A 24,395-nucleotide genomic window follows, 5' to 3' on the forward strand; every position below is an offset into this window, starting at 1 on the left:
TCTTCTCTGATTGGCTGGTGCCCGAACTCACACTTCTGGGGTTTTTGCGAACCGTCTAGTGTATTCTGATTCCTGACCTAGTCGCTGGAGAGAAATTAAATTGAGCAGAGACACTAGGCGGCGCCAGCCTGTCTAAAAATCCATATTCACACAAACACATTTTTTGCAGCACAAACGATTGACATAGTTTTTGTGTAGGTTTGCGTTTGATGGGGGCTAACTTCGCGGAGGTGGAATTGGGTCCTTATGGGGGCATAGTGGAGCTGTTAAGGACCAAAATATTTCGCTTTTATGGTACAAGCATGAAACTTTGCCAGATTAGTAACACCTCCAGGACTAATATTTCTGGATATGGAACCAAGTCTAATTCAACACTGGAGCTGAGAACTGCACATGTCACAAAATGGACTAGATGAAAACGAGACAGGCATAAAAAATACTGCAGAATCCCTTTCTTATAGTCTAATTTGCTTAGTTATCCATTTTGTAATGATGAACAACAATTTTTTCTAAACTCCAAAGCTTTAAGGAGGTCACGTGACCATTTTCCTTGAGAATGTAAGGGCTATGTGGGTTCCCTGTGGTTGAAATCCAAGTTAATAAAATATTTTATCTTTCAAAGACATATTTAACCATCTCTGAAGATCTGTAAGTGCCATATCATATTTCAATATAATATAATACAAGTACATACACATAACAAGTGCATTATGTTTGTTTTCAGATGGAGGGTTCTTCAAATGCTTTTTCCATGGAGATGTTAATGCTGCAAAAACACTTCTTCATGTAATTTCTAGCTTGTCCATTTAAATACCTTGTGGTACTAAAAGTACTTCAAACTACACTTTTAATAACTTTAATAACTTTAAGTACTACATTGTCAACACTGAAGCTGTTTATGTGTAGTGTCCTGATGTAGTACTTGTTACTGTGCCTTCTTTTAAATACTTATTTCCAAATACCATACATATGATTCGAAAGAAAGAAAGAATGAAATAAGCTAAGATAGCTTCACAAGGCCTTATAATAATTCACTATATATATATTTTTGTGTTACTGTATATCTTTATAAGATTCAGTTAAACTAATATAATTTTTATACATATTTTTCTTGAAAAACTTACTTAAATTAGGGACCATTGTCCAGATACTGAAGCTCATTGTCTGCATTTTCCAGATATAGTACAATCTTAAATGTCTTCTTTTAAATCTCTCTCTTTATTTCTGCCTGTTCACAGTATTTATCCTTTGCTAACATATTGTCTGGAGCCTTTCACTGTGCTATGAAAAAACAATATAAGATTATATTACTTCTTTTCCTGTACCACACATATGATTCTAAATGAGACATAAGACAGATACTTTTACTTTATACCTAATTATTGACTTTCTTTCATAGTTTGCCTTATCACATGAGATTCAATTAAACTTTTTTTTTTCCTGCACATTTTTGGTTGAAATTTACTTGAAAAAGGAGATGTCATTGCTTTGTCTGGAATGTTTCACAGTGTTAAACCAAACCTGACCAGTCAGAATGTTTGTTTTTCTATGTATTTCTGAGCTGTAAAACCACCTGTAACTGAATACATGTAAAGTAGAGTTTAAAGCCATACTGTGGAACATAATGACATCTTCATAGAAACAAGCAGGTGGCAGACCCTCGACCAAAAAGTTAAATAGTGCACCTTTATGTTTTATGCTGCATTGTCCAGTTGTAGTTCAATCTTACATGTTTTCTTTTAATCTCTCTCTGTTTCTGCCTCTTCACATTATCTCTCTATTATTCACCACACAGACTGGAGCTTTTTAACGCTGTGATAAATAACCAATATAAGATTCCTGCTTATTTCCCGGTGCCACATATATGTGTCTGGGGTTACTCATATCTGCAGAAGTGGAAGCATTAGTGATAATGTGTGATAATTTATCATTATTTTCCAAAAAAGGTGGTTTACTCAGTAATTTCTCTACCAGCCTCGTTTCCATGTCAGCCATTTTTGTGACATGCGTGGTACTCAGCTCCAGGGTCGACTTGGGCTTGGTTCCATATCCAGAAATGTTGGTCCTAGTGATGTTAATAATCTGGGAAAGTTTCATGCTTGTACCATAAAAGTGAACAATTGGGCACTTTTTTTGTCCTTAACAGCTCCACTAGCAGCAATGAGAAAGAGCTAATGGTGTTTAGTTTTAGTTATTTTTTTCCTTATTAACATCAGTTTTACTCATTTGTTTGGTGCCGTATGTCTTTATATTGTAATGCATCTCCTCATATTTGTAATTATTATTTGAAAATTATAATAAAAAAAATTGGAAGAAGGGCAATAACGTCTTTCCTGTTGATAAAATTCACCAAACATTCTCTTTATTCTGGTTTTAAATCCTCGATCTCAGGAATCGTTGACAACACAGAATGTCTGGCTCTTCGCTAACTGGCTGGTGCCCAAACTGCAACAACCCAGGAAGTGTGAAGCTGTCTAGTGTATTTTGATTCCTGACCTAGTCGCTGAAGAGAGATGAAATTGAGTGGAGGCACTAGGTGGCACCAGCCTGGCTAGTGTGAGCTGTTGTGTCCAAATATTTTCCCTTGTGGATCAATGAAGTTTGTCTAAGTTTAAGTCTATCCATGCTCAGTATGATCAGTATTTGTATTTGTGTATTTTGTCCATCCATCCATTTTCGTCCGCTTATCCGGGGCCGGGTCACGGGGGCAGCAGCCTAAGCAGGGACTCCCAGACTTCCTTCACCCCAGACACGTCCTCCAGCTCCTCCGGGGGAACCCCGAGGCGTTCCCAGGCCAGCCGAGAGACATAGTCCCTCCAGCGTGTCCTGGGTCTTCCCCGGGGCCTCCTCCCGGTGGGACATGCCCGGAACACCTCCCGAGGGAGACGCCCAGGAGGCATCCGGAACAGATGCCCGAGCCACCTCAACTGGCTCCTCTCGACGTGGAGGAGCAGCGGCTCTACTCCGAGCTCCTCCTGTGTGACTGAGCTCCTCACCCTATCTCTAAGGGAGCGCCCAGCCACCCTGCGGAGGAAACTCATTTCAAGCGCTTGTGTAGCGATCTCGTCCTTTCGGTCACTACCCAGAGCTCATGACCATAGGTGAGAGTAGGAACGAAGACTGACCGGTAAATCGAGAGCTTCGCCTTTCGGCTCAGGTCCTCTTCACCACAACGGTCCGATACAGCGACCGCATCACTGCCAAAGCTGCGCCTGTCAATCTCACGTTCCATCCTCTCCTCACTCGTGAACAAGACCCCGAGATACTTGAGCTCCTCCACTTGAGGCAGGGACTCTCCACCCACCCACTCATGTATTTTGTATAAAGTATAAATGGGTTAGGGTTATGCTAATAATAATAAATAATAAGCGCTGTTCACAAATTGGGATGAGGATCAGCTCTTCTAAGTCTGAGGCCATGGTTCTCGACCAGGAAAAGGTGTCTTGCCCTCTCCGCGTGGGTGGAGAGTCCCTGCCTCAAGTGGAGGAGTTCAAGTATCTCGGGGTCTTGTTCATGAGGATGGGGAGGATGGAGCGTGAGATTGACAGGTGGATCAGTGCAGCTTCGGCAGTGATGCGGTCGCTGTATCGGACCATTGTGGTGAAGCGGAAGCTGAGCCGAAAGGCGAAGCTCTCGATTTACCGGTCAGTCTTCGTTCTTACTCTCACCTATGGTCATGAGCTCTGGGTAATGACCGAAAGGACAAGATCACGGATACAAGCACTCGAAAAGAGTTTCCTCTGCAGGGTGGCTGGGTGCTCCCTTAGAGATAGGGTGAGGAGCTCAGTCACACAGGAGGAGCTCGGAGTAGAGCTGCTGCTCCTCCACGTCGAGAGGAGCCAGTTGAGGTGCTTAGGCATCTGTTCTGGATGCCTCCTGGACGTCTCCCTCGGGAGGTGTTCTGGGCATGTCCCACAGGGAGGAGGCCCTGGGGAAGACCCAGGACACGCTGGAGGGACTATGTCTCTGGACTGGCCTGGCCCCCCGGAGGAGCTGGAGGAAGTGTCTGGGGTGAGGAAGTCTGGGAGTCCCTGCTTTGACTGCTGCCCCCGCGACCCGGCCCCGGATAAGCGTGCGAAAATGGATGGATGTTCACAAATTTTAGAGGCCAGAACTGAGTTTTACCCTCAAGGTAACAGCTAGCATGCCAACTGCACACTTCTAAATTTTCAAACAAGTACATCTATTATAATTACAAGCATCACATCACACAGCTGACACATTTTGACCCCAAGATCCACTTACACAAAATATCCGTACTGGAGCGAGACAGATTTTCCTCAAATATCTGGAAAAAGAAATATTGTATCACTCGTAACGACCAGAGAAATCATAATAAATTCTGCTTTCTACTTGACATTCCCTCTTTTTGACCCCGACCTCTGAGCATCTGCGGTCATGCACTCACCCCGTTAGCGGCGTTCACGTGACCGCCGGTGGAAATAGACGCGGCTGTGTGATCTCATTGCGTGTTTTGCATATTTGTGTGCTTTCCCAGACCCCAGCCTCACCCTGCATTATACAGGGCTCCCACAGAAATGTATGGTATTCTGCCCCCCCAGGCCTTCCCATGGGAGCAGCTCATCAGTCAGCCCCAAACACAAGTCAGGCCATTATTGCATTGGGAAACATATTCTGTATAAAGCCCTTCTTCACGTAATGGAGAATAATGACAGGGATGTAGAGTAATCAGATTCAGGGGTATTGTACACATAACTCTTGGTATGAGAAAGAGAAAAGGAACTAAGAAATCCCAGCTCCATGCATGATACTGGAATGATTCAGAAATGTGAAACTTTTGGAATTGAGTCCAACTAGTCAAAATGTTTGGAAATCAGTGTGTCAGTCGTTCATTCGTTTTTCAAAATAAAACCAAAAATAAGACAAAGAAAAAACTATTTTCTTCATTATTTGTTTGAAAAAACAATTTTTTTTTTTTTTTTCAGTTTTTGATTTTGTGTTTAAATGAATAATGGAAAAAAAAAAAAAAAAAAAAAAAAAACGGGTAACGGATGTTTCCCGTTTCCGTGACTTAAACTGCGATGCTGGAATTTTGCACCGCATACACATAGAACCAGGACTAAAACAGGACTAAACTGTTTTCAGTCCTGGCCTGGTCCCAGTCTCAGTCCTGGTCTGGTCCTGGTCTGGTCTCGGTCTGGTCCAGGCCTCAGTCCTGGTCTCAGTTTTGGTCTGGTCTTGGTCTCGGTCTGTTTTAGTCCTCTTTTTAGTCCTGGTTTAGACCTTGTTTAGTCCTGGTTTAGACCTGGTTTAGACCTTGTTTAGACCTTGTTTAGACCTGGTTTAGTCCTATTTTAGTCCTGTTTTAGTCCTGGTTCAGTCCTGTTTTAGTCTTGGTTTAGACCTGGTTTAGACCTGTTTTAGTCCTGGTTTAGACCTGGTTTAGACCTGGTTTAGACCTGTTTTAGTCCTGGTTTAGACCTGGTTAAGATCTGTTTTAGTCCTGGTTTAGACCTGGTTTAGACCTGGTTTAGACCTGCTTAAGACCTGTTTTAGTTCTGGTTCAGTCCTGGTTCAGTCCTGTTTTAGTTCTGGTTTAGTTCTGGTTTAGTCCTGTTTTAATCCTGTTTTAGTCTTAGTTTAGTTCTGGCTTAGTCCTGGTTTAGTCCTGTTTTAGTCCTGATTCAGTCCTGGTTTAGTCCTGGTTCAGTCCTGTTTTAATCCTGTTTTAGTACTAGTTTAGTTCTGGCTTAGTCCTGTTTTAGTTCTGGTTTAGTCCTGATTTAGTCCTAGTTTAGTCCTGTTTTAATCCTGTTTTAATCCTGTTTTAGTCCTGTTTTAGTTCTGGTTTAGTCCTGATTTAGTCCTGTTTTAGTCCTGGTTTAGACCTGGTTTAGACCTGGTTTAGACCTGTTTTAGTCCTGGTTTAGACCTGGTTTAGACCTGGTTAAGATCTGTTTTAGTCCTGGTTTAGACCTGGTTTAGACCTGGTTTAGACCTGCTTAAGACCTGTTTTAGTTCTGGTTCAGTCCTGGTTCAGTCCTATTTTAGTTCTGGTTTAGTTCTGGTTCAGTCTTGTTTTAATCCTGTTTTAGTACTAGTTTAGTTCTGGCTTAGTCCTGTTTTAGTTCTGGTTTAGTCCTGATTTAGTCCTGGTTCATGTGTTGTAGTCTATGATTTATATTCTGTAGGTGATTATAAACGGCGTTAAAGTTAAAAATGTTAATAACATTAATAACGTTAATATTTGGGCGTTATTCATCACATCGTTGTCGTCCCGAATCTCATCCCCACATTTAAAAAACCCTCTGCACCACTGCACATAATGTTCATAATATTTTTGCCATAATTCTGATAACACACTCCCTATTATCTGAAAACAGTGACAGCCAAATCACACTTTACAGCGCACTGAAAGAGAGATATTAAGCTGTCCTAGCCACTCGCACACATCCGGAGCGGCTTACAAAACACTGATGCAATCCTTTCCGAGTCTGCACCTGAACGCACCGTCATTAAAAATAACCTTGCCTGGCCCAATAGTAGAAACCGACTTATTTTGCCATCCGACAGACTACTCGCATCACTTAGAGACATTTTTGCGTTTGAAAATGCAAGATCTAGTCCTTCCCAAGGCAGACTGGTGGCTTAAAAAAAAAAAAAAAAAGTGGAAAAAAAAATAAATCCCTCTTTCTATGTACTGCATAATGGTTGCGGTAGCGGGCGAGCAAGCATGATGAAACCGGAGTAACTTTGGGGCTGCGAGCTTATGATCAATGACAAGCTACTACGATGGTGTCAGCAAAGCGGCGCACCGAGCAGCCGAGGAGGACGCGCTCTCCCCCAAGACCTCGTGATGAGGCCTGGGCATTCCAAGGTTGAACTGGGGGCCGCGACAACCAGCCCCGACGTCGTTTGTCAAATCCATGGGCTGGCTGCTTTTACGCTCCGTTGTAATCCTTTAAAGGGATGCTGTGTAACTTTCCCGGTGGTGGGATTGCCGCTCGTTTCGTCTCTGTAGGTTCGGTGTTTGCTCGGACTGGAATGTTCCGCAGTACGATGCGCTAATGATCCGTGCGTGTTTGAGTAATCTAGCAATCTCGCCTGTTAGGTCAGCAGTGTGGTAAGTACTGTATATGGAAGTATCGTAAATGGTCCCCCACTATATCGCGGTTCAGTTTTCGCAGCCTCGCTGTTGCGCAGACTTTTTTGGCGCAACATTACATGTTTTTTTTTTTTTTGTTGTTTTTTTACAGCGTTACCCCTGCGTCCTGATTGGCTGAGGGACTGTAGACAATCCGTGTATCATTCGTTAATTCATTTTTCAATATAAAACCAAAAATAAGAAAACGAAAAAACAACAGTTTTCTTCATTATTTGTCTCCAAAACCAAAATGAAAAAACAAATAACGATTCGTTTTTTCAGTTTTCGATTTTGTGTTTAATGAAGAATGGAAAAAACGGATAACGGCCGTTTCCTGTTTACATGACTTTCATGACTGTGATGTTGGACTTTTGCACCGCGTACAGACTGAACCAGGACTGATCCAAGTCCGGGACCAGACCGGACTCTGAGCTTTGATTCTGAGCCTCCGTGGGGTCCAAGACTCAGCTTCGAGCTCCGGCCCTACCGTGGGCTCTGAGCCTCCGGTCTGGTCCTGGTATGGTCCCGGTCTGGTCTCGGACCTGGATCAGTCCTGGTTCAGTCCGTACACGGTGCAAAAGTCCAGCATCGCAGTCACGGAAGTCATGTAAACGGGAATCAGTTTTTTCCATTTTTCATTTAAACATAAAATCAAAAACTGAAAAAACGAATCGTTATCCATTTTTTTATTTTGGTTTTGGAGACAAATAACAAAGAAAACAGTTGTTTTATCGTTTTCTTATTTTTGGTTTTATATTGAAAAACGAATGAACGAATGATACACGGATTGTAGACCATTGTCAATCAATGTCCTCCGTGCCATGTCTCCTGAACAGTACAGAATGTGTTCAGCTCAACAAATGTACATAAATGTTGGATCTGTATCAGTGTGATTCTGAAGTGCTGTATGTTTGCAAGTTTTCTCCCCGACAAAACCCACAAAGTCGACGAAACGTTCTGCACCGATAAACGCTCCTGCAGTCGCACCCAAAAGACAGAGGAAGATGCAAACTATCTCACAAAAAAGTTGGACTTCTGGACACGCTGAAGGAAGGGAGAACTTACGTGGTTGTAGCAGAGTCCTGCACCTGGTCGGGTACGGGAAAATAGTTGCTGAAACCAGCGGGTTTTAACGTTCTGGAATTTTACGGGCGGGTATGTGGGCGGATCAGGACTAAAGAAGGACTAAACCAGAACTAAACCAGGTCTAAACCAGGTATAATCTTGGACATAAGAGAGAGAACACTGAAGCAGGGTGTTCACAAAGCGCAATCGGGCAACGGCCACTTTACCTCCGTTAGGTGTGGAGCTAAGTCGGTCCTTTCTCCTGTGGTCACCTCCGAGCTCGTCCCAAGTCCTGTTTCAGTCCTGGTTTACTCCTGTTTTAGTGCTAGTTCAGTTTTGGTTTAGTCATCCTGGGCTATTCCTGGTTTAGTCTTGGTTCAGTCCGTGGCGTATGCAGCGCAAACGTTTGATATAATCTCAGGTTAATATGTGGATGCAGTGTTGTACTGCGTGGGTTCGAGTCTCCAAAACTGGATCTGTGCAAGATTCTGTGCTGTAGGGCTCCACTACGGAATAAATTAATCTTCGGTTCATTACATAAGGAAAGAGGAAAATAACATCAGGCAGCTATAAGTTTTAAGAAGGATGCAAAAAGGGTTGTAACTGTCCTGTCTGAGAACATGTGTATAAAGTGTGTGGTGAGGGGTTTTACAGCCTTAAAACATATATAATAATTGTAAATTATTGTAACTTGTTCGTGGATTTTTAGATAAACGAGGGACCACTGTATAGCGCTTTTCCATCTTCAAGGCACTCTAAGGTCTTTACGTCAAGGAACCATTCACCCGTTGACACACACATTCATCTGTGGATGTTGGAATCTCATTTCCAACCTGTGGGTGAGAGGATCTGACCACTCAACTAATAATGTTTACATTGAGAAGAGGATTTGAACTGCCAACCTTCAAATCAGTGGACAGGCGTTGAAGAGGTAGCAGACCGTCTACGTCAGGGGTCAGCAAACTTTTTTCTCTGGGGGCCACATTATCGCTCCTGACTTTTATGGGGGCCGTATAACAGAATTGTACGACCCTGACGACGCAGATTATATTCTTTGAAAACCGCCACACTTTCTTTACATATCAGACAAACTGCACGGCCCTTACACTGAACAAATAAATAATCGGTCGTCCACTGTTCTTTGAAAACTCAACACTCTGTCAACTTTTCGTACTTTAACATTTGCCATTTTTTTTGTCCTTAACTGCACTACAGAACTCTGCACGTGCGTTGACTGTCACTGTTTTATCTTGAGCTTGTCACATGACGAAAATTCAGCGGCAAATGTAAATACATCTTAAATATAAATATAAATACTTCATATGAAGTATGAAGTGGCAAGGTAGCTGATCATGTGGTCTCTGCCAGGTGACACAGGTGTAACAAGGTCAGAGGGGAATCAGGTGACTTCCTCTTTCTGAGCAGGCCTAACACATGGCTATTTCTGGTGAGCCAAACAAATGTTTGTACATTTTAATCTTGTAAAACAAAAACAAAAAAACGAATTTGTAATTTTTGTGAATATAATTTTAAGGGTTTTAACAGTCCAGATCAGAGTTATGCTTTTAAATTTTATTTTATTGTTTAATTTTGATTGTATTTTATGTTAACCACACTGTGTTCACAGGCTCAGTGTTGGTTGCCGTTTTTTTTTTGAGTTTTAGTTGAGTTACTGTTGTCAGTTTATCATAGCTCTGCAGTGGGTGTAGGCTGGAGGTCGCTGGGTGTGGAGGGGGCTCACTTAGAGGGTGACCTTATTTATAGTTGTTGGTGGCGGTGGCACTTGTAATTGGGTGTTTTCAGTTATGGTAATGGTTTTCTTTGCATTAACTTATTTCACTTTTCACTTATAATATGTCTCCTTCATCCCAACTTTAGGGTGGAGCCTCAGTCCTGCAGTGGCATCCTCCTCCTCCTGTTAAATCAACCTTAACGTTTTGTTTTGTTAATAAAGACTGCGGTATGGCTGTTAGACCCACACACTGACTGACTTGCTTTGTTTTTTTATTGAAAAAATCAACAAAATACAAGATGCAGATGTGTTATTGTTTGTCAAAAAAAAAAAATAAAAAAAAATAGTCATGACAACTTTTGAGGATTGCCTCTTAGATCCAGTTCAAGTGATGGGAGGCAGAGGGGCCGGTCAAAGGGGCATGGCGGGCCAGAGTTGGCTCGCAGGCCATAGTTTGATGACCCCTGCTCTACCTGCTTTCAAATTTAGTGAAGTATAAAGTAAAAATATTCACTTTAAAATGTACAAAGCACAAGGTACCTAACGTTTATACTTCAGGACAGTACTTCACTTCTTTTACTTTGCGACGTTCCACCACTGGAAATATATTTTACATAAAAGGAGCCAAAGGAGGACGCTCTCTCCCCAAAGACCTTGTGATGAGGCCTTTGCTTTCCAAGGTGAAGAAGTTTCCGGGGACAACCAGCCCGGATGTCGTTTGTCAAAATCACAAACTCGCCGCATTAACGCTCCATTGTAACCCGACAATCCGCGGCGTTATGGGGCCATCGCTCGGCGACGGCGACGTCAAATTTATCTTTTTAAGAGATTTTTCATTGTTTAGCCACGAGAAAGAGCAATTAGCCAGATTACGTTGGGAGGTTTTAAAAGGGGAGATGTGGGATTTATGGTATTTATAGGAACGGGTGGTTTATCTGCTTGCGTTGTGGGGCTTTTAACAGATTGCACGGGTTTTTAAATGACGGACGCTGCGGCGGAGAGTGTGACATTGTGGTGTGATAAAGACAGAACAGAGAGTTAGCGAGGCAGTATTTCAGAGCATCAGGTCGCTGGGATCTTGTAAACAGAAGCTGGTAAATACAAGATGGGATTAGAAATAAGTTTAAATCAGAAGAAAAGCTTTATCATGCTCTGATACTAAAATAAATATACTGAAGGGCCCATCTCATGCAAAATCAACTTTTCAGAGTGTTCTACCTTCTAAGAGCGATGTGCGGGCCTTGTATATGTCACCGAAGTGTTTTTTTACAGAAGCCGAGAGGGGTCACAACAAACGCAAACGCTGCAACAAATATAAATGCGACAACACAACAAAAAGCCACAACAAACCAAAAAAAGCCACAGCAGAAATGACTGCAGGACTCTATTTTAATGCAAACGTCGCAAGAAATACAAACGCCACAACACAAAAACAAAAGCCGCAACACATTCAAAAGCCACAACACATTAAAAAGCCACAACGGAAGTGACCGCGGGACTCTATTTTCCGACAGACCGATCAAGCGGCAAGTGAAGAAGAAGAACTACAACATGAAAAGTAAAGGAACGAAGAAGTTGGAAATGTAAGTAAAAGTAATTTATTGTTTTATCATTATTCGTTTCACGTTGTAGTTCTTCTTTTTCACTTGCCGCTTGATCGGTCCGTTGGAAAATAGAGTCCCGCAGTCACTTCCGTTGTGGCTTTTTAATGTGTTGTGGCATTTGCGTTTGTGTTGTGGCGTTTGCATTAAAATAGAGTCCCGCGGTCATTTGTGTTGTGGCTTTTTTTGGTGTGTTATGGCCTTTTTGGTGTTGTGGCTTTTTTTGGTGTGTTGTGGCTTTTTTTGGTGTTGTGGCTTTTTTTGGTGTGTTGTGGCCTTTTTGGTGTTGTGGCTTTTTTTGGTGTGTTGTGGCTTTTTTTTGTGTGTTGTGGCTTTTTTGGTGTGTTGTGGCTTTTTTGGTGTTGTGGCTTTTTTGGTGTTGTGGTTTTTTTTGGTGTGTTGTGGCTTTTTGTTGTGTTGTCGCATTTGTATTTGTTGCGGCGTTTGCGTTTGTTGTGACCCCTCTCGGCTTCCGTAGTTTTTAGACTGATTTGGCGTTTTTTTAACAAATTGCAGAATATTTCTGCCACCCTCCCACGTGACAAGGAAATAAAGCTGCCACAACGATGACGCGGCAGATACACCTTTGACGCGTTTGACGTAGCAGAAAGCGCTTTCCACTCGCCCCCCGCTCTACAACCTCCGCCCCACCTCCTCCAGTGTACACGATATAATAAGTTTATCTACTAGTGTTTATTAATACTTTACCAATCAGTAATGTTCAGCTGATGTGGACGCGGTGCTTGAGCTTCGTGCACCTCAAAGTCCTCGTCCGATTCCGGGTCCAACACATGTGGCTGAACGCGCTGTATCCCCATGATGAATAAAAGTTTATTCTCGCCGCTATCAGGGCGCACGCCTGTATCCCCCTCCCTCCCTGAGATGGGCGGAGGAAGGGCGACTCACTCAGAGCCTACATCACGTTTGGAGGGCGGAGCCTGTGCTTTCTCAGGACGGGCGGGGGGAGGAGCAATAGTCGGTCTTTCATAGTTCCTGGTCTGTGACTTTCTCCAAGAAATCAGTAAGATTTCATAACTATTGTGTAATGGATGTTCCAAAACCCAAATTGTGCTTGTTTATGTGCAGAAGATACAATGTGAAAAGAGTTATTTTGCATGAGATGGGCCCTTTAAATACTAGAATAGTATATTTAAAGGGCCAGTACCTGATTTTGATCCATGAGGCAGATACTGTACATGTTTAGGTTGGACCATTAGCCCACTTATTCCTTGATTTCCCATGATTTCTTGACTGAACTAGCACAGAGAATGATGGTATATTAAATGAGAGCTGAAGTTAAATCATCAAAACAGGATGGGCTGGCAGATGGTCATGGTTTTCCAGAGAGATCTCCAGGCCCCTGAAGAGTTTAAACTACAGTATCTCAGCATTAACACGTTATACTCAAATGGTTTGAAGAAAATTAATATGTGAAATTGACACCTTGCTTCCACATGTGCCCTGTGAATGTAATCTTTTTTTCCTTTTCTTTAGTAGAAATCTTCCATCGATGCCTTGGTTTTCTAGATAGATAGAGACATGCAGATCCAACAAAAACTGCGACTGCGTGCTGCTTCCAAAGACAAAAACAGTACAAATAAAAAGGAAAGAGATTGACACTGCAGTTCTCTAAAGCTCCTAAATTTTTATTTCAATGAATATAATCAAGAAATTGGCCTATTTATTAGGGAGGCTGTGGGGCTTCTGTCATCTCATTTTTATTTGGTAAGATTTTGTATTATTTGGATTTCATAAATGAGCCTAAATGTTTCAAATGTAATGCACATGCTTCCATAAAATATAAAATATACAAACTGTAGATTGTACAGAGTCGAGTCTCAGGTCTGATTTGATTCTGGTCTGGTTCCTGTTTTGTTCAGTTCATTAAGTTTACTAAGTTACACATTCCAAAATATCATCAATACATCAAATACAATCCATATTGTGAAAAGTCAAGATTTTCAACACTGATGATGAATGGTTAGAAAAGTTAATAAAAAAAAAAGAAACTAAGTTCAGCCCAAATACTACACATAAAATCAACACAATCTGATCCCCTCCGTACATCCTGGATCTTATTCTTTGCTCTTAGTTCATCTTATAATGTTTTATAGAAGGGTCCGGTCAAGTGGTAACGGAGGGAAACGGGCAGATATTTTACATTCAAATGTCTCTTATTCAGAAACTAGAGGGACTATTGAAATAAGTAAAGTATCAGAATGTAGGAAAGAGTTACACTCCAACAGGGTCAAGTTAAACCTGTGATATTCTTTCAAGTTGTTGACAAAAAATTAAAAACTCATGTCGGTAACAGAGGGAATGAAATATGCAGCACTTTTTGGGCAATAAATCCAAACAGTGATAACTAGTGGTTCTCACTTCCATATCCTTAACAAACTGGTTTGAATATTTGCTTCATATAGTTTTCTACCATATGGTACAAGATTAGGTGGAAAAACCTCTTACTTTTTGAGTAATAAGATTTTTTATTAAGAAAGGTCATGGTAACGGAGGGAAAAGTAACGGAGGGAAAATTGTGCAAACAAGTAGAAGGTGCAGGATTTTACATAATTTGTCGCTTTTTTCTTCCAAATACTTTAATATTACTTCAAAATGAAAGGAAACTATTTCTATAAAATATGTCAGTCCTTCCAAGCAAATTTTTATCATTTTAAATACATTTTTTTTTTTTTGAAAAATCATGTACCTTCATCAACAGCTCAAAGATCAAAGATATGATGAAATACATCCATTTATTTACATGATTTGCAGGTCTTTGAAATTTGGGAAATAATTTTTGTTCCATGTTTCATACATGGTCTGTTTAAAATGTATGTAACTTTAGAACCAAAAATGGTACAGAAAAAAGGTCAACAGTTTGATAAACTAGAGTACATATGTATCTGTTCAATACATTTTTATATCAGATGCATTAACTTGAATTTTTGGCCTTGATGTTTACTTCTGCTTGACCGGGCCCAGAAGTATCGGATCAGGACTCGGTATCAGAAGATACTCAAAATCAAAGGACTCGGACTCGGGGGCAAAAAAAAAGTGATCGGGACATTCCGTACTATTTATAACAGGTGTGGAACTTAACTTTTCTGAAGAAGGGCTCGGTCATTGAAATAAAAATGTGGGAGCTTTAAAGAACTGCAGTGCGGATCTCTTTCCTTTTTTTTTTTTTTTTTTTGGATTGGTTTTCTTTGCAACCATCTAAACCTGTGTCCTTGTTTTTGGCCAAAAAAGGGTCCACGAATAATCACAGCAGTTAAAGACAATTTGTGTTGGAAAGCTTATCATAGTGAAGTGTAACAGCCCAGTGCAAGTTTTTTTTCTTTTAATAAATGAATAGTTATCGCAGTGAGCTTCAAAAGAGCAACAGTGTGAGTGTGAGCGTCACGCCTCAACAAAACCTCTCCGACCCTGGTGTCTCATCTGGACCGAGCGCAGTCTGAGGCGTGAGGCTGTGGAAAGATAAAGCAGAGATCAACCGCATGAAGCAGAGACAAGAACATGTTTATCTGGTTTATAAAAAACGACTGCTTGGTTTTACAAGTGCAGTGAAATAATGTCCAGAATCAGCAGAGGTGGTGCGACGATTAGGTAAACGTAGATGGTTACACTTTCTTCAGTACAGGACTAACCCAGGACTGATTCCAGACTGACTGACTAACTAGGACTAACCCAGGACTGATTCCAGGACTGAACTAGGACTAACCCAGGACTAACCCAGGACTGATTCCAGGACTGAACCAGGAGGACTAATCCAGCACTAAACCAGGACTAACCCAGGAGGACTAAACCAGGATGAAATAGGACTAAACCAGGACTAACCCAGGACTGATTCCAGGACTGAACTAGGACTAAACCAGGACTAAACCAGGACTAATCTAGGACTGATTCCATGACTTAACCAGACTGAACTAGGACTGAAACAGGACTAAACCAGGACTAACCCAGGACTAACCTTGGACTGATTCCAGGACTGAACCAGGAGGACTAAACCAGGACTGAACTAGGACTGAACTAGTACTGAACCAGGACTGAACCAGGACTAAACCAGGACTGAACTAGGACTGAACCAGGACTAAACCAGGACTAACCTAGGACTGATTCCAGGACTGAACTAGGACGACTAAACCAGGACTAAACCAGGACTCACTGTTGGGACGGACTTGGAGGTGAGAACGTGTGGACCGTTCTCTCTCTCTTAAGTCCAAGATTAGTCCTGGTTTAGCCCTGTCTTAGACCTGGTTTAGACCTGGTGTAGTCCTGGTGTAATCCTGGTTTAGTCCCGCCCGTGTGTAATCACTACGCGCCCGCATACCCGCCCGTAAAATTCCAGAACAATAAAACCCGCCCATTTCAGCAACTATTCACCCGTACACGTCGGGTACCCGTGAGTACCTGACCTGGTGCAGGACTCTGACTCCGACCACTGACAATCATATTGACTGGTTGAAATATGGACGTCTTGAGCTTTAACAGAACTAGTATAAGGCCTTGTAACACAAAAAATATTATTTAGTGTTGAAAATTGCATTAAATTGTCTACAAAAGAGCACTTTTTACCAACATTGTGGTATCAATATAGAGTACCGAGTCTTTTCCTTTCTTTGTATTTGTGACCCATGCCCAACGTATAAATAATAATGACAAATGGTGTTTCAACTCCGCAGAACAGTACAATTCCCTGGACATGCCGACCTACACAGGGCCATGGAATCGGCTGGCACACTTTCAACTTTAATTTGACTCGAGCTAAACTCCGAGAGAAAAGTGAAGCGAGAGTCCAGTCCCACCAGGTGAAAGGAGAATAAAAGGTGAGCCAAAGTCAGCATGGATCAGTGAGGCCAGGTGGCGCAGGGGGCAACAGACAAACTAAACTTGGAACAATAAATGCTCAGGGGAGATACTAATAAGCTGCGAAAGCGCTTACAAAATAAATAAATAAAACACAGGTAAGATCAACGACAGGTCAAACTTTTAAAGAACTTATGTAAACTGACTTACAAACTTTTAGTTAAAGAGCCTATATGTATATGTATATTGTAAAAGCAGCTCTTGAGATCAAAATAAGTTTGTGGTGTACTGTCTGCCTCTAATTATAAAGAGTTTAAAAGTCGAATAACCAGGATGTGCATGGTTAGCATTGTGAGCACTACTATGGTGACAAAATTCTGCTCTGGATTCTGAAAGTTGTCAAAAGCTCTTATAAAGCCATTGTGCTGAATAATTAGGATTATTTGCAGTCATAGTTGAGTTTAGTTCATTCTTTATTTGTCTGGGCTAATTAATTTTACAAAAGAACAGAAGAACTCTGTCAGATTTAGCTACTGCTCTTTTCCGTCTGCAGTCCCCGAGTAGGTGAACATATGAAAAATACTCATTACAATAAAACTACATAGCAAGACAAACTTACTAATGGCAGTAAAATACAATAAAATGTGATGATTTCAAATACCGTATGTTTTGGACTATAAGCCACACTTTTTTCACGGTTTGGTTGTTTCCTGGGACTTATACTCCGGTGCGATTTATATATTAAAATGTTCACACTGAAGCGTGAATGTGTGAGTATCTGCTGCTCCTGTTCCTCCTGTACCACCGTCACTTCACTCTACTGCACATGTCTCCTGCAGAAAGAGCCTCTGTCCTGTCTGTATCGTGTCCTTCGATCGCACCGTTACTTCTGTACCACTGAACATTTAAACAAACTTATTAAGACGACTGTGAAGACTGAACACAAATGCCTCCAAAAAGAAAATCTGATTTTGCAGATTACAAGCAGCAAGTAGCGAAATATTCAGCTGAAATAAGTAATCGAGCAGCAGAAAGAAAGTTTGGAGCGAGAGAGAAACTTGTGACACCGGGAGGATGCAACATGACATTTTCCTGGAAATCACTGGATGGATGGACAAAGCCTGGACTTCAGTGACACCGAAACCATCCTGTCAGGATTCAGAAAGGCCGGAATAATTCTAACTGGAACTGAGGCTGAGTCTGACGACAGCGACACAGAAGAGGAAGCGGTGCTCTGTTTACCTCCGGAGGTCACAGAGTTGCTCAGAAGTGACACCAAGGATGAAGAATTGAATGGATTTAGTGATTTGGAGTGAGATGGAGAGTTTGGTAAACTTGTTCTGTTCTGTTGTTTATGTTATAGTTTATCTGAAGAACTGTTCATATGTGACGTTAACAGTCTGTTGTTCTCTCTTTTATTGTTTTTACTTGAACTTGACTTTATCGATCCCTGGTCTCTGATTTTATAAAACAAATTTACCCCAAAAGAGCGACTTATATATGTTTTTTTTTTTTTAGTTTACATTTTTGGCTGGTGCGATTTGTACTCCAGAGCAACTTATAGTCCGGAAAATACGGTACTTGACATTTCCTAGTCATACATGAATGGACTGACTGTGCAGATGTGTGGACCTTAAGTGACTGTATATTGTCTATTTTACATGTTTTTCTTTTGTCTTTTGTTATCTCATGTCATGTTTGTATGTTTAACGCTACTGACCCCTGCTCAGAGCCAAATTTGTTCATGAGGAGATTAAATAAAAGAAAATCTAAACCTAATGTAAGAAACAAAATCCAGAAAGTTACATAGTGCACCTTTATGACATGAAGGTGCTATTGCAAGTCGCTGACAGGTGACTCATTCTTGATTTACAGATTTATTTTTTCATCTTCTACAGTGTAGGTTCTGGTCAGATTCTAGCGTCGCATTATGTCTGTGTTTCAGATGAAGAACAGGGGCCTGTGTCACCCTGTGTGAGACTCACTAATGTCGAAGCTCATCATTATTCGTTCGGGATTGGCTCCACAAAGTCGCCGTATTAATCTTCTGATTTAAAGTCCTTTCAGGTGACAACTATGACGTCTTTGGAGTTGAATAATGACACCACTTTCTGAGACGTTTGTGACATTACTTGACAATGACAATACTTTCACTTTTGTTTATTTATACTGACAGAAGATATAGTCCAGATTTTAGTTTCTTGAGGATAGGCCCGGTAATTACAGAGAAATAAACGACAAACAAACATGAACAAACAACAGTGAAGAGCTTAATATTCACTCATATCTGTTGTCTAATGCATTCTAGTATGTGACCTGGTTTATGAATAAAGTTGAGGTGACATGAGCAGCTCTAGCACTCACACCTTACAGCAAGAAAGTTCTGAGTTTGATCCCCGGGTCACCTGGGCCTTTCTGTGTGAAGTTTGTTCTGTGTTTGATTCTCCCTGTGTCTGGGGGGTTTTCTCCAGGCACTCCAGTGTCCCCCCATCAACCCAAAACACACACAACACAACAGGTACAATCCTCCAGCTAAGACAGTCCTGACCAAGACTAGCTCAAGATCTGGAGTTGAGTCCCTGAGCGTGGGACTGTGTGACTACAAGGCAAGGCAAGACAAGTTTATTTGTATCTCACAATTTGTACACAAAGTAATTCAACGTGCTTTACAGAATAAGAAATACATTAAAATCACAATATTAAAAAAAATCTAAACAAATAATCATCATAAAATTTAAAAGCGAGAGAGAGACATTAAATTAGAGAGAAGAGTGCGGAAAACTTTTCAGTCATATGCAGCTCAACAGAACTGTGGACTGAGTGTGACGTCAACTGCAGCGTTCAGCTCCACTCAAATGAAGCTCCCGTTGCCATGGTTACAGGAGCGAATCTGGAGCCAGGCTCCATATTTGGAAATCCAACCGGGAGTATCATAGCAACGACAAGAACCAATCATAGTTGAGGTTGTTAAATGTGCCTGCCCTTCTCACCGGAAAGTGGGAAGGGGTTTGCTTAGCAACAAAACTGCGAGCAGGAGCGACCTCGGGGAATGAAGGCGTCTGATTGGTCCGTTATTTATGTTCATATCTTGATTTACAGACCAAATAGCGAAATGAAAAATTCAGGATCACGTCGAGCGAGTTAATACGAATATTTAAAGACCAAAATGACAAGGCTCAGAGCAGCAGCTACAGATCCTAATGTAAATCAATATGAGCCGGAGTCAGAAGGAGCCTCCTGGAGCACTTCCTGTTTGGAATGAATGTGTTCATTCCGCACTGGCACTGAGGAATGGGTTAAAAGCAGAGGACTCTTCCTGACGGGGACAATAAAGTGTACCTTTAAGCCAGACAAAGCTCTTTACATGAACTGTACTTTTTTGGCGTATAGATTGAATGGAAAATACTTCCTTCAGTATTAATATTCATGACTTTAATTTGTCATGATTATTATTTTTTGAGTTTTTATTATATTCTGACCTGAATAAACATGATTATCGATCAGTTTAATAATCTCAACATCCCTAACGCAAACCAGCTCAACAATCTGACACTTGAACCGCAAATTCCACACGAGACTCCCGTCCTCGAGCTCAGTTTTAAAAAAGTAATGCCACGTGAACCCAAACTATAAAACATTTGAACCCGTCAAATGCCAAAATTAGCAACATCGAAAGCTGCCAAGTCGAGGTTTAGCATTCAGTTTGATCATATTCTAAAACAACCTTGAAAACAGTACATATTTTAAGCCGGCGTTTAGCAATGAGCTGTCAATCAAACTAATGGTTAAAGTGATTGCGTGTGACTCTGCGTGAGCCTGTTATCCGATGCGAGGAGAGACGCCAAAACAGATTTTATTATTCAAAGCCAACCAGCGTGGAATTATAATACTGCACTTTAGAGTCTGTGATCGCTACACAAGTCATTTGGTATCTTTTAGTTTGCATAAGTTTGTGTAGATCCTGAAAAAAATATTCTATAAATTTCGATAAGCTGCAACTTTTTCCTCGGTAAACAATGGAGTTGGCACCGTTTAGCGCTGGCGTGTCGTAAGGGCTCGATTAGCCTTCTTAAAACTAATTGGATAAAGGTCGGCCTAAATTGGGGAAATGTGTAAGGGTTTTGCGCATAATAAGCCGAGAGATGATGCCAGTGTAAACAAATACGCTAATGAGGCATAATTCAGAGGAGGGAGCGTTAATAGCGGAGCGCCAACCCAAGGCTAATTGCCGGTGGATTTCAAGCTGCCGCCACAAAGGTTGGTCTTGGAAACATATGCAAACGTTTAATAAGGGTTGAGGGTGCGAGCTGGCTTCGGCGGGGAAAGGGAAGGGGGGCAATTACGACAAAGATTCACACTTTCAATGGTAGATAAATGCAGGGCTGAACCTGGCAGGGGCTCCCCGGGGAAACGGCGAGCTAACCAGGGGGCCCGGACACACGCTAACGAGAGCGCGAAACGTAAACAAAAGAACAAAAGATCTGAGTGGAGTCAAGTGTGTGTAAAAGACCATCTGGATGATAATGTAGAGTACTACAGTTTCACCGCTAGTGGCTGTTATGCTAATGTCACAGGTATGAACTTGGAAATGATGAGTTCTTATATAATTATATTATACACACATATATATATATATATATATATATATATATATATATATATATATATATATATATATATATATATATATATATATATATATATATATATATATATATATATATATTCGTGAGTCTGGAATGATCTCTCAGGTTTTTTAATAAAGGGCATTTCAGTGGGTCACCACTCGCTACACTGGACCTTAATAATATTTCACTGATGGTGTGAAATGAAGAGGCTCATCAGTAGTAGTAGTAGAAGTAATTCTTTAGTAGTTGTAGTAATAGTATTAGTTCTTCAGTAGAAGTAGTAGTAGTAGTGTTAGGATTAGTTCTTCAGTTGCAATAGTAGTAGTTCTTCAGTAGAAGTAGTAGTAATAGTAGTAGTTCTTCATTAATAGTAGTAGTAGTAGTAGTAGCAGAAGAAGAAGTAGAAGAAGTAGAAGAAGTAGTAGTAGTTCTTCATTAGTAGTAGTAGTAGTAGTAGTAGTAGTAGTAGTAGTAGTAGTAGTAGTAGTAGTAGTAGTAGTAGTAGTAGTAGTTTTTAGTATCATGACTGAAACTGTTTAGGTCAGAAGCAGTGGAGTGGAAAGTAACTAATTACAAAATACTCACATAATCACATTTGCAAACCCAAACAATAAAAAATAAAAATATAAATAAAATAAATACATAAATAAATAAAAAAATGCAGCAGTTTTCATGTGCATGTGTATGGGAGAGGTAGAAGCCAAGTAGACTTTTGGAGACACAGCTCGTAGAAGGTAAAAACATCTTTGATCATAATCTTTGATGATGAAACGTGAACTTTCATGTGATATACTTATACTTATGATGTACTGCAGACTCACACTATCAACTTCACACACAGAGCATTTTAAGTTTTGAAAACCTGATGATGTACGCAAATGTTTGTCTGCTGTATAAGATCATTCATGACACTGCTGCTCCTCCTCTAAAACTGTTTGTTTCTCTGAGCTCTGAAACCACCTCCCGAGCCACTCGATTCACTGAGCGCGGCGACTGCAGGATCCCCAAACGCAGGTCGGCATTTGGAAACTCCTTTTGATGCGCAGCCGTCTGTCAGTGGAACATGTTACCAACAGACAGTGTTGGGAAGGTGACTTTTAAAATGTATTGCCCTACAGATTACAGATTACACACACCAAAATGTAGTTTGTAACGTAATCCATTAAATTACTCAAGGTGAGTAATGTAATCTGAATACTTTGGATTACTTGATTTGCTGTAGAGAAGCAAAGATGAGGAAATCGTAACATGAGATGTTTTGTCTGTTAAAAGAAAATGAAAAGCCTGGTCTTTACTGAACCATATTAAAAATGTTATTGATAGAAGAGGAGACACACAGCATGATTTAGTCCTGCTTTAGTCCTGGTTTAGCTCTTGTTTAGATCTAGTTCAGACCTGGTTTTAGTCCTGGTTTAGATCTAGTTTGGATCTAGTTTAGACCTGGTTTTAGTCCTGGTTTAGACCTGGTTTAAACCTGGTTTAGATCTAGTTTAGACCTGGTTTAGTCCTGGTTTAGACCTAGTTTAGACCTGGTTTAAACCTGGTTTAGATCTAGTTTAGACCTGGTTTTAGTCCTGGTTTTAGTCCTGGTTTAGATCTAGTTTAGACTTGGTTTAGTTTCCGGCAATGAGTGGAATTACCGAAAAAAAAAAAAAAAAAGGGGATATAGCCCAAAATGTGAAAACAGAAAAATACCGCTGTGTAATCCATTTATTTCAACAAAGTAACTGTAATCTAATTACCACTCACTGAAACAGTAACTGTAACTGAATACAGTTACTCATACTTTGTACTCTGATTACGTAACTCCAGTACATGTAATCTGTTACAACAGAACTGATCACATGCCATGGACAAACTACGGCACGTTCTCCCTCAGTGGAACATGTTACCAACTGAGTGAAGCACTTTCTGCTACATCAAACGCGTCATAGGTGAATCTGCCGTGTCATCGTTGTAGCAGTTTTAGTTCGTTGTCACGTGGAAGGGAGGCAGAAATACGCTGCAATCTAAAAAACACTTCGGCGACATATACAAGGCCCACACATCATTCTTAGAGGGTAGAAAGCTCTGAAAAGTTGATTTTGCATGAGATGGGCCCATTTAAACAACTAAACTAAATAATAAAACCACAATAACTCTTAGGTAAAAACAGTTAACAGAAAATCATGGTCAGTTTCTCACGTGAAAAGTTCTCCCCTTGTTCACAGCGCTAAAATACTCCTTGTTATTCTTGTATTTATAACAGGTACAGGAGCAGGATTACGTAGACTTCTCCAGTGAGTTTTTGATTGATTGATTGATTGATTGCATTTGTATAGCGCCTTTCAAGATCCCCAAAGCTCTTTACAGTTCATTATTCAGTCACTCCACACTAAACTATTGGTGGTAAACTATTACTGTAGCCACAGCTGCCCTGGGACAGACTGACGGAAGCGAGGCTGCCAATCTGCGCCATCGGCCCCTCCGACCACATCCATCACTCACGCTCACACCACTTTCATACTAGGCAATGTGGGTGAAGTGTCTTGCCTAAGGACACAACGACAATTTTTGCCACTGGCGCCCCACTGCTTTGCACAAGAACGAACAATGTTATGACCAAAAATTTGATCTCCCCACTCGTGTGTAAAACAACAAATCGGTTTATCTAGAACTGCTCGATACTTTAGGGCCCGGTCAAGCAGAAGTAAACAGCAAGGCCAAAAAGTTAATGCATCTGATATAAAAAAGTATTCAACAGATACATATGTACTCTAGTTTATGAAACTGTTGACCTTTTTTCTGTTCCATTTTTGGTTCTAAAGTTCCATACGTTTTAAACAGACCATGTATGAAATATGGAACAAAAATTATTTCTCAAATTTCAAAGACCTGCAAATCATGTAAATAAATGGATGTATTTCATCATATCTTGTGTTATTCCATCTTTGAACTGTTGATGAAGATACATGATTTTTTTTTAAAATGTATTTAAAATGATAAAATTTGCTTGGAAGAACTGACATATTTTATAGAAATAGTTTCCTTTCATTTTGAATATTAAAGTATTTGAAAGAAAAAAGCGACAAATTATGTAAAATCCTGCACCTTCTACTTGTTTGTACAATTTTCCCTCTGTTACTTTTCCCTCCGTTACCATGACCTTTCTTCATAAAAAATCTCATGAGTCAAAAAGTAAGAGGTTTTTCCACCTAATCTTGTACCATATGGTAGAAAACTATATGAAGCAAATATTCAAACCAGTTTGTTAAGGATATGGAAGTGAGAACCAAGAGTTATCACTGTTTGGATTTATTGCCCAAAAAGTGCTGCATATTTTATTCCCTCTGTTACCGACATGAGTTTTTAAATTTTTTGTCACCAACTTGAAAGAATATCACAGGTTTAACTTGACCCTGTTGGAGTGTAACTCTTTCCTACATTCTGATACTTTACTTATTTCAATAGTCCCTCTA

The sequence above is a fragment of the Boleophthalmus pectinirostris genome, unplaced genomic scaffold (genome assembly GCF_026225935.1).
Source record: "Boleophthalmus pectinirostris isolate CB_2022bp ecotype Guang Dong unplaced genomic scaffold, ASM2622593v1 HiC_scaffold_12, whole genome shotgun sequence".
Lineage (NCBI taxonomy): Eukaryota > Metazoa > Chordata > Actinopteri > Gobiiformes > Gobiidae > Boleophthalmus > Boleophthalmus pectinirostris.